A 10,511-nucleotide genomic window follows, 5' to 3' on the forward strand; every position below is an offset into this window, starting at 1 on the left:
GCCCAGTTGGGGCGATCGGGGACTATGTTGCATTTGGGGTTTATCTTCATTTTGGTTCCGTAGTCGGACCTTGAGTGTTTTTGGATGATTGTAATGCTATTTATGTATTTGTGTGACGTGGCGAGTGTAAGCCAACTATGTTACTCTTATTCCCTTATTGTATTACATGGGTTGTTGTGAAGATTACCTCACTTGCGGCATTGCTTTCAATGCAGTTATGCCTCTAAGTCGTGCTTGGACACGTGGGAGATATAGCCGCATCGAGGGCGTTACACATTGTGATGTTGCTCTCTTCACTCATTTTCTTGAATTGTGAGTACTATGTTCTTTTCATGCTTATCCATTTAACCGGAGTGTCGTGTGCTCTTTTCAAGTTCTTCCAATTTTCTCAAGTCTCGCATCTCTTTTCAACCGGAGTGTTGTTCGAATTTGTTCTTCCTATTACTTGTTTATCTCGTTTGAACCAGAGTTGTTTCAATATATATCTTGGCACTTAGCATCAAGGTTTTACCAATGTTCCTTGTTCCTCTTTTCGAACGGAGTGTATTCGTCTTCGTTCATCTCGGTTGTATTCTTTTCTCAAAATATTTTAACCTCCCAAGGTTAGTTGGTTTCACTCTTTTGTCAAAGAAGCAACTTGTTTTACCTCTTCCCCTTCCGTTTCTTCCCGGTGGCATCCTAGATGTCGGGACGAGATCCTCTCGTAGTGGTGGAGTGTTCTGATGCCCCAAGACCGGCGCTCTAGATGCCTTCCATGTTTTTCGAGTTTCATCGTGTGTTTTGTTTTGCTTGTTGCATTCATCATTGCATATTTTGCATTGCATCATGTCATCATGCCATCATTTTCTCAAAGCTAAATAAAACTCACTTAAATAAATTGCATGGATTTCTGATCCATTTAAATTGAGGGAACTGACATGGTGGTTTCTCTTTGAAACATACCCTCCCGATATTTAGGGAGCTATTATAAAATATTCCATTTTACGGAATCACCGATAAACACACTTGCAAATATTCGCCATGTCCTTTCTAGTTCAAGCTTGACTTCAAAACCTTGCCCAAAATTCTCTTCCCATTTACCGAGGTTCCTCCAAAAAATCCGAACGTTTTTGGGCACTTCAAATCCTACCCCTTGTTCAAACCATTTGAATTAAATTCAAATGCTTTTGAATTTAAACCTTGCAATCTTGCCCACTCCAATTTTCTTGGAACGAGCACATTTTTGTGAGTCCACGAAAATTATCCGCTTGCTCCAATTCCTTTCCCTAACCCCCTCTTCATTTTCCTTCTCTCTAGTGCTTTTCTGTTAAAGAAAAATAGAGAGAGAGGCGGCTTGCACCGCTGGCCACTTGGGCCTCCCACCAGGCCGGCCCAACCTTCTCCTGTTCGCACATCCCACCAAATCCCCTCTAACCCTAGATCGATCCAGCCTCCCCGATTCTACTCCCTTGCCTCATTCCTCCTAGTGCGGTCATCAGGGAGCGCACGCGCGCGCATCCATCTCTCCCGATCCCCTCGTTCCCTCTGCTAACCCTGCCCCCTCCATCCTCGCGAGATTGTCGCCTCCCTGCCGCCGGCGCCTGTTCCTGGCCGGATCCACCAGCCTCGTCCCTCTCCCCTTCGTCCACCTGCACCGCCACCCGCAGAGGAGTAGGGCCCTCGCGCCATGCAGCCACGCGCCCCCTTCGCCTGCCTGCTCCTTCGACTTCGCCTTGCCCCGCGACCGTGCCGCCTGGTGAGCCATGCTCCGGCACCGCGCCAATGCACCCTGGTTGCTCGCGTCGCCATGGATGCCCGCAGGATGACGCCACCGTCCTCGTGCTGCAACGCTGCCGCGCCGACCTTCTCAAACCTACCTCGTTGGACCTCTATCCCGGCCTCATCTCCATGCCATGACCGTTCTCCTCTGCTCGTGGCAAAGCTCCTCCTACAGCTCTACTTCGCTTGCGCCTCCCCTTCCTGATCTCGACCTCGTGAAGTTGCTCTATCTATGCCCCGTGGTCAGTTTGGCAGTGCACCTTCACCTCCATGCTCTAGTCACAAACCTCCCAGACCACCGTTGCAACGTTGAAACCACTCTAACCCGGAGTACCTCAAGTTCATCTACACGAAACCGGAAAGTATCTCTATGCACGGATACGCCAAGACCGTCCCAGATATCGCCAAGTACCCCGACGTCCGTCAATCGCCAAGTACCCATTCGGATACGCAAGTCCCTCGAAGGTCTACCGATGCTTAGTACGACTACAGGACCGGAATGAAGTACCACGATGACCGTCGACATGTACCCCTACTGTCGCCAGGAGAACGACTACTTCCCACAACGACCCTTGAACGACTACTTCCACTATGACCATCCAGAGAATGTCTACTTCCTCTACATTGCACCGAACCCGAACTGTCCCGTTTGCACGCTTCGAAGGTATAACCCCGAGACGACGCCCGTGAACGAATTCATGTGTGTTATATGAGATGCATGATTATATGTTGTATTCGCCCAGGTCTGAGATTTCCTTGCACATTCCTCCTCGTTTGCCATGCCGTCGACCCGTGGGAACCTAGTTCTCGGGATCACTCCCCGTCACGCTTGCATGTTCTGCACACTTGTTCCTTTTTCACTGACATCTCAATCGAGTTACCGGAACCAGAACGTTGCCGTGGCACCGTTTTCGTTATCGTCGCCGTGGCACCCTTTCTTTCCACCATGGTGACAAATGCTTCATAATATGCTCACGTCAACGTTTAACAAAAATTGCATAAAACTTGCACATGTCATCCACATCATGATAATAACATCTAAAATGTTTAAAATTGTTGTTGCATTCAATTTCTAATGCACATGAGGATTTACCAGAATTGTTGTTTGATGTTTCCGTCCTCATTTAAGATGCCTAACTGTGTATTTTACTCATATTTCAGCTGTTGTCATGTTTAATAACATTTAATTTTGTTGGGTACATAACCGGGAGTGAACTAAATAATGGAATGTGGTGTTTCGTCAATATGCAACTCATTGCATATTGAGCTCCGCTTAACTTGTAGTGTTGTTTGTGCACTTTGCCATGACATGCCTCTTTAAACCGGACATGCATCATACTTGATTGTGGATCATGCCATGTTTATGCTTGTTAGTTTACCATGTTGTTTGCTCGTTTCCGATGTCGCTTCTTCTTGTTAGTTCCGGTAACGTCGCGTTTGTGAGGATCCGTTCGACTACGTCTGGTTGTCTTCTTCATGGACTCGTTTTTCTTCCTTGCGGGATCTCAAGAAAGATGACCATACCCTCAAAATCACTTCTATCTTTCATTGCTAGTTGTTCGTTCTATCGTTATGTCATGCTACCTACCACTTGTTATATCATGCCTCCCATATTGCCATGTCAAGCCTCTAACCCACCATCCTAGCAAACCGTTGTTTGGCTATGTTATCACTTTTGCTCAGCCCCTCTTATAGCGTTGCTAGTTACAGGCGAAGTTGAAGTTTGTTCCATGTTGGTTCATGGATATGCTGGGATATCATAATATCTCTTATTTTAATAAATGCATCTATATACTTGATAAATGGTGGAAGGCTCGGCCTTATGCCTGGTGTTTTATTCCACTCTTGCCGCCCTAGTTTCCGTCATACCGCTGTTGGGGATTTATGGGACCCCCTTGAAAGTTCGTCTTGAATAAAACTCCTCCTGCAAGGCCCAACCTTGGTTTTTTACATTTGCCGCCTAAGCCTTTTTCTCTTGGGTTCTGCAGATTCAAGAGTCATCTTTTATTTTAACCCCCGGGCCAGTGCTCCTCTGAGTGTTGGTCCAAAATAGAGCCACTTGCGGTGCCGCCCCTAGGAAACTTGGGGTATCTTCGGTTGCCGTACGTAGTGTTCATCCGGTGCGCCCTGAGAACGAGATACGTGCGACTGCTATCGGGATTTGTGGGCACATAGGGAAGCTTTGCTGGTCTTGTTTTGCCATTGTCGAAAAGTCTTGTAACCGAGATTCCGAGCCTGATCGGGTCTTCCCGGGAGAAGGAATATCCTTCGTTGACCATGAGAGCTTGTGATGGGCTAAGTTGGGACACCCCTGCAGGGTATAAACTTTCGAGAGCCGTGCCCGTGGTTATGTGGCAGATGGGAATTTGTTAATATCCGGTTGTAGAGAACTTGACACTTAATTAAAATGCATCAACCGCGTGTGTAGCCATGATGGTCTCTTTTCGGCGGAGTCCGGGAAGTGAACACAGTCTTTTGTTATGCTTGAACATAAGTAGCTTCAGGATCACTTTTTGATCACTTCTAGATTCTCGACTGTTGCATTGCTTCTCTTCTCACTCTTATTTGCGTATGTTAGCCAACATATATGCTTAGTGCTTGCTGCTGCTCCACCTCATTACCTTATCCTACCCATAAGCTTAAATAGTCTTGATCTCATGGGTGTGAGATTGCTGAGTCCTCGTGACTCATGGATACTTCCAAACAGTTGCAGGTGCCGATGATACTAGTGTAGTTGACGCAACCAAGCTCAAGTGGGAGCTCCAAGAAGATCTTGATCGTTGTTATGCGTCTCTTCCGGTTGATCAGTAGTGGAGCCCAGTTGGGACGATCGGGGATCTAGCATTTGGGGTTGTCTTCTTTTATTTTGGTTCCATAGTCGGACCTTGATTGTACTCTCAATGATATATGTTTAACTTGTTATTTGTGTGAAGTGGCGATTGTAAGCCAACTCTTTATTCCTTTCTTATTCAGTACATGGGATTGTGTGAAGATTACCCCGCTTTCGACAAAACCACAATGCGGTTATGCCTCTAAGTCGCATCGTGTGTGTTACATTGTTCTACCAAGGCCGCACTGACACTACTGGGAAAAGGCCTACTAGTGGTGCACCTATTTTTGCTACTAATGGCGCACTACAGGTGCGCCACTAGTACCACGCCATTAGTATTTTTTACTAATGGCGCACCACAGGTGCGCCATTAGTATCCCACAGGTGCGCCATGTGGTGCGCCATTAGTAACAATTTTTTTAAAAAAAATCAGAAATTTTTTATTATTTTTTTTTCAATTTTTTTTTAAAAATACAATTTTTTTTCGTTTTTTCTTAATCTCAGGTCACTATTGCTTAATCTCGAGTCAATATGCTTAATCTCAGGTCAAATCGCACTTTGTGGTCAAACTTCCCAGAAGGTCACCCATCCTCACAATACTCCAGCCCAAGCACGCTTAACTTCACAGTTCTATCCAACCCCAGAACTAGCTCACTTCACAGGCACTTGTTGATATATCTATCATATCAATCCTATTAAACCTTGTTGATGTCTAGGACTTTGTTCATGTTCATGAGTATGATGAAATTTTGAAAAAATATTTCCAACTTCCCGGTCATATTACATATCATATTTTAAAAAATACAATTTTTTTTGAAACCATTTTTTCTGTTACTAGTGGCGCACCTAGCAAATGGTGCGCCACTAGTAAGTTTGATTTTTTTCATTCCCCCTCTAGATCTTAAAAGCACCGTATCTTTTGTTCTGTTAGGTTTTTGGGGATTTTGAAGATGTTGAACTATGTTCCCCCGGTTCAATTCGGATGTAACTTTTCGAGTAGATGATTTTTCATATAAAAAACTTTTTAATCCGAGTTCGTATGCATTTGTTGTGCCCATTTTACTAAATTCTAGAGAAATTTTGCAAATAAAGTCGAAATTCATATTTGTAAATTTTCCCAACAACTAGACCACATATTACATGGGAAACTTTTTTTTAAATTTTTTTGACATTTCCATCATTTTATTTTATTTTCTTAAAAACTGAAAAGGTGGTCCACGGGAGGGGGGGAGTGCATTTAGCACCAGGGTTACTAATGGCACACCACACATCAGGTGCGCCATTAGTAACCCTGGTGTTAAATATATTACTAATGGCGCACCTGGTGTGTGGTGCGCCATTAGTATTTTTTGAAAAAATAAATAATTTTTTTTGTTAGTAATGGTGCACCAGTGGACGGGTGCGCCATTAGTAATATATTACTAATGGCGCACCTGTATCTGGTGCGCCACTGCTATATAGCAGTGGCGCACCACATACACGGTGCGCCATTAGTGTCTATATCATCTATAGCCCTTTTCCTAGTAGTGTGACAACTTGGTTGGTTGCCGCCAAGTATAGCAACAATGGTTCTTGGGGTTTGGGTGCATCCAAGGTAGCCACAGACGATAGGTAGAATTTCAACTCTTGCAGAGGTGCATCTGCTTCCGGGGTCCTGGCTTCGTCAAAATTTTAAAGAACGACAGGGCACACTCCGCAGACATGGAGATGACTATGCTCAGCGCGGCCACACATCCTGTTAAGTGCCTCACATCCTTAACTGTCCTTGGCGGCTGGATCTCCTCAATGGCTTTGATCTTGTCGGGGTTAGCTTCGATCCCCAATGGGACACGAAGAAACCAAGTAGCTTGCCGGAGGGAACACCAAACACACATTTCTCCGGATTAAGATTCAAATTGATCTTGCACAGATTAGCAAATGTCTCCTCCAAATCCTGGATAAGGGTGGCATTATCTTTGGTTTTGACCATGATATCATCCATATAGGCTTCTATATTTTTCTGTAACCATGGCTCAAAACCAATCTGGACTGCCACTACAAAAGTGGAACCGACACTCTTTAATCCAAATGGCATGCGGACAAAGCAGTATGTGCCACATGGAGTGATGGATGATGTCTTCTCTTCATCTTCCTTGGTCATGAAGATCTTACGATACCCGGAGTACGTGTCCAGAAAGGAGAGCAAATCACAACCTGAAGTGGAATCCACAATCTGGTCGATGCGCGGCAAGGGAAATGGGTCCTTCGGGCAAGATCTGTGAAATCAATGCAAAGCCTCCATTTCCCATTAGCCTTCCGGACTACCACTGGATTTGCTAACCACGTAGGATGTAGTACTCCTTTGACCAAACCATCTGCCTCCAGTTTCTTGATCTCATCGGCAATGAACTGCTGCCTCTCCAAGGCCTGCTTTCGGAATTTTTGATTGACATGTCGGGCATGTGGGCAGACAGCAAGGTGGTGCTCGATTACCTCCCTGGGCACACTGGGGATATCAGATGGTTGCTAGGAAAATACATCAATATTCGCCCACAGGAAGGCAACAAGCGCGCTTTCCTATTTGTCATCGAGGGCGGCGCTAATAGTGAAAGTACCATCTACGCCAGCCAGCCCTGCCGGGACCATCAAAACTTGGGGTGCAGCAACCTGGGATCTCTTGCTGTTGCAACACTCTAGCACATCGTCAACATGTGTCGTGCACTCAGAGGGGCACGCTTCCCGGACTCCTTGCCGGAGGTCCTACAATCCCTCTTCTTTCCTTTACTTTCCTTGGGGGGAACTGCTGCTGCTGCTCCCTCTGCTATGACTGCATCCCGATACATCTTGTCCACACAAATAATTGCATGCTTCTCATCTGATGGGATAGTAATGACTCCCAGTGGCCCAGGCATCTTCAACGAGTTGTAAGCATAGTGGGATGCCGCCATGAGCTTGGCCAGGGCCGGCTGTCCAGGAATCCCATCGTTCTCAGTCTGATGAGATCAACCACATCAAACACAATCTTCTCAGTCCGATGGTTCAGTTCTCCCCCAAACGTCACCAATAACGTAATATTTCCTTTAGGATGGCCCCTGTCGGGATTACTCCTTGAAATGTGTCGGTAACCTTTAGCTCTTCTTCTCATATTGGAAGCTTGATGATGACTGTCAGGGAAATCAGATTCAACCCAGCCCCGCCATCCAATAGCATCTTTGTGACCTTGAGGTTGCGAATTGTTGGGGAAACAACAACGACAAACATCCTACCGCAGTGTTGCGGCCAGGGTGATCCTCATCGTCAAAGATGATGGGTGTGGGGGAATCTTTGATCGACTTCTGGGCCTCTGGCACTGGCTCCACAACATTGACCTCTTATGGCCATCACTTGAGCTGGCGGTGAGAGGCATGTAAGGATGCACCCCCATCAATGCATAGAGCGTCAGTGGCCTTCTGAAACTCCTCCTCATTGGTTTCCTCTTCATCCCCTCGATCACTCACATCGTCACAAATTTCCTTTTCTTGACTCCCGACAGGCTTTCCCTGTTTCCGAAAGGGTTTTCCGGGGCAATTTGCTTCACCACCTTGGGCCTTACCACTAGCGGCATTCTGACCTTTTTCCTTGTCACACTTATCATATTCTTCCCTTTGTTTCTTAACAAGCTGCTCAACCTGGTAACACTCCTGAAGGTTGTGGCACTTGGTCCGATGGATCTTGCAGTTCGACCCATCAACTTTCCCAGCTTTCTCGACGGCATTGACTTCCCGACAGGCAGCGCAAGCGGCAGCTTCCTTGCCGGGGGCCCCAGCCTTGGCCTTCCTGCCGGTACTAGGTGTGCCTGCACCTTCCACAATCATCACTGCCTTATCTCTTGGCTTCTTACTGCGGTTCTTGCCCTTTCTCTGACTGGTTGATTCATCCTCATCCTCAAAATCAACATTGGTGCACTCTTCCTCTCCGGGCAACTTGCTTCATTCCTCCATCCGAGCACACTTATCCACCAGTGTATATAGCTCCTTCACAATCTTGGGCAACCGCACGTTCATCTTGGAACGAATGTGACGGTTGTGCACGTTGGACTAGAAAGCTGCTATAACGGCTGCCGGATGGATATTTGGAATATTTCTATGAAGTTTACTGAATCTTTGCAAATACTTACGGAGAGTTCCTCCTTCCTTCTGCTCGAGAAGTTGCAGGTCACTGGGCCTGTCGGGCTCGTGGTGGCCACCGGTGAAGGTACCGATGAATTCATGGCATAGGTCTGCCCATGACGAAATGGAGTTCTCTGGCAGGTGCATCAGCCAAGACCTCCGTTGGACTTCAGGGCCAAAGGGAAGTAGTTGGCAAACACCTTCTCATCTCTTCCCCCGGCAGCCTGAACTGCGATGGTGTAGATGCTTAGGAACTCTGCCGGGTTCAGCCTCCCGTCGTACTTCTCAGGTTTCTCTGGCTTGAACGTACAAACGGATGGCCAACGGATGGCCGACCTCGAAAGGCAGGCACCCGCCAACGCCGAGCGCAGGCTCATCGATGTTGAGGCCGTCGCACCCGCCGGTCGAGCGGAGATCATCGCGGTGTTGATCAACGACGACGCGCGCGTCTCCCTGCCGCCTATCCTCCGGGCCTCAATGCTGGCTTGGAGACGCTCAATGATAAGAAGAGGCCATCGAGAAATCATCGGAATCTTCATTCTGCTACGTCCGCGCCGGCTAATGTGATGGGGACTGTACCATGGGGATGGCCCTCTCCGTACGGCCAACAGTACGGGCGGTTGTTGTCGCTTGGGGAGGTTGCGGCGAGCCAGCTCACCGTGAGCCCCCAGCTTCGGCGAAACCGAGCAGGCTTTGGATGGTGGCAATCCATTCATCCATCTACTCGGCTGCTGGCGAAAACCTCAGCAGCAGCTAGGCTCGCGCCATAGCCTCCGTGGTTGTGCTTGGCATAGATGTTGATGAGGTCGACCGCACAGTCGCCTGGCTCCTGACGGTGCCAGCGGCAGTGGTGTCGTGCCCACGCTATTGTGGGATGACCACATGGGCAACGGGGCTGCGCGGCGTTGGCGCTCGAGGGTCAGTGGCTCCGTTGAGCACAGTGGTCTGGTTGGCTCGTTCGGGAGGAGGCGCATGCACCGCGGTCGCTCCCATGGTGGGGCGGCCGGAGGGCGATGGCTTACCCCGGACCAAGCGTCGTTGTTGTAGCTGTGCCCATTGGTGAGAGGAGGGGTGCGGATAGAGTGACCCCCTTATCTGCACCTTGCAGAGCATGACCATCGACGCGCTGCTGATGCTGTTCTCCTCCGATATATCCTACCCCTGTGTCGGCCACGGGGGAAGTGGTGATCGCGCCACCTACTCCAACCACGTCCCTAGCAGCATTCACGTCCTCGCGTGCCTCCGCATCCTCCACGGCATTAGAGGCCGCGGGCGGTGGAGCCTTCGAGGTGGATGGATGGGCCTAAGCACCGGACTTCTTCTTGGGCGCCATGGTCGATGGCGTCCTCGAAGATGAAGATGGTGATGAAGATGACACACTGCGCACGCTTTCAGGTTTGCGCATGCGAGTCCCTGACCTGGTGCGCCAAGGATGTCGTGGGATATCTGCGGCCACCTTTGGGATAGGAAGGACCTTTGCTGGTTCGGCAAGGAGACATTGCATTGCACAAAGAGCAGACCAGCGTACGGCAGCACGGTAGATAGCACACAAGAAATTTACCCAGGTGTGGGCCGCCGTGAGGCGTAAAACCCTCTTCGTGCTTTGGTGGATTGATGGTGGAATGGAAGTGGTGAAGCATAATACACTTCCCCGGTAGGGGTTTCCTTAGGGTAGCTGCGACTACGCACGTATGGGGGTGTGGGTTCATCAACTTTACATCCCTTTCTATGGTTGCCATGGGCCTCCTTTTATTGATTAAGGGGTCACCACAATTGCAAAGTAGTCATTATGCTTT

The sequence above is a fragment of the Triticum urartu genome, chromosome 2A, assembly GCF_056163025.1.
Source record: "Triticum urartu cultivar PI428250 chromosome 2A, HENAU_Tu73, whole genome shotgun sequence".
Lineage (NCBI taxonomy): Eukaryota > Viridiplantae > Streptophyta > Magnoliopsida > Poales > Poaceae > Triticum > Triticum urartu.